The sequence below is a fragment of the Salmo salar genome, chromosome 10 (assembly GCF_965601325.2).
Source record: "Salmo salar chromosome 10, fSalSal1, whole genome shotgun sequence".
Taxonomy (NCBI): domain Eukaryota; kingdom Metazoa; phylum Chordata; class Actinopteri; order Salmoniformes; family Salmonidae; genus Salmo; species Salmo salar.
In genome coordinates, this window is record NC_138300.1 from 16,982,077 (window position 1) to 16,983,380 (window position 1,304).

A 1,304-nucleotide genomic window follows, 5' to 3' on the forward strand; every position below is an offset into this window, starting at 1 on the left:
TGCGGTGCGACTCGAGTTTCGCCATTAGGTGGAAGACGGTGTCCCCTCTCTCTGGTCAGTCTCGCCAGAGGAAAAGAAGGAGAGAGCAGGTCGACCCTTTGCTGCGCTCTCCCTCCCTCCGCTAAGCCAATTTTATGCTTGATCCGAAAATGTGGTCGTGACGCAATTGCGAAGCCTCTGGAGGCATGCAGAGGCCAAATCAAGCTCCGTACCACATCGCAGTGCGCCTCTCATAGTTTGTAACAATGTGGAGGGCTCCGGATAGCTTCGCATTGACATGATTGGTTGACGGTAGGTCCTGTATAAACACAAACTCACTTCTCTGACAACTTCCTTCACAATAGCTCTGCTCCGCTAGGTACATGAAGTATGAAAGCCCTGAAGTCTGCATCACAGTAAATGCTGTACAGCCACCTCAGATGTCGGATTGACCATGTAGAGCGTTTAATGCCGTGTTCAAAACAACTGGGAACTCAGAAATCTCAGACTTCAGTGCGTTCAAGACAACTGGGAACTCTGAAAAAAATGTATCTGACTTGGAAACATTTTTTTGAATGGTCATCCAACTCGGAAAATCTGGTATATTTCTAGACCTCCAACTTTCTGATCTGAAGATCACTGATGTCATGATTTGACCTCGTTTTTATTTTTGAGTTCCCAGTTGTCTTGAAAGCAACATGACCATCTGATGCAGGTACCGTCAGTCCAGTAAAGTATTTCAATTTATGGTTAGCTGTGCCTCGCAAGTGCTACACCAATTGATCTATTTTGTAATTGAAGCTCGAGTTTTGCAATATGGTCTGAGATGAACAATATTGGCACACCAGGCATATAACTAATATGCTGTGATATTGTATTAGGCCTACTGCACAAACCTCATTCGTACAGAAGTTTTTATTAAGTTAATGTAAAACAATTTAAGTCATGTTTAAAAAACAATCTGAGCGGTAGATCTCAGCTTGCTGTTTGACTGTGAAAGTGATCTTGACTCAGGAAAGGTTGGCGACCACTGTCTCGCGTAAATACATTCGTTCTTTGGTTCCGTCTTTCAGGGCAAAGGCTCAGGTTTCTCTAGGAGAGCAGTTTATCACAGACTGAGATCGAGTTCTTTCAAACCTACTACAGTAGGAAGTCAGTTTACAAAGCTGGGAAACACAACAGGTGTCTCCTTCCCCTGAGATGTTTTAACGAGGCCTTACACTTGGGAACAATTACCCCTCAATTAAGCGAAACAGCACGGACGGCTTCGCTATAAACAGTTTGTTTAACCAAGTGTAAAGCAAGAGGAATCTTGTGGTGAGGTG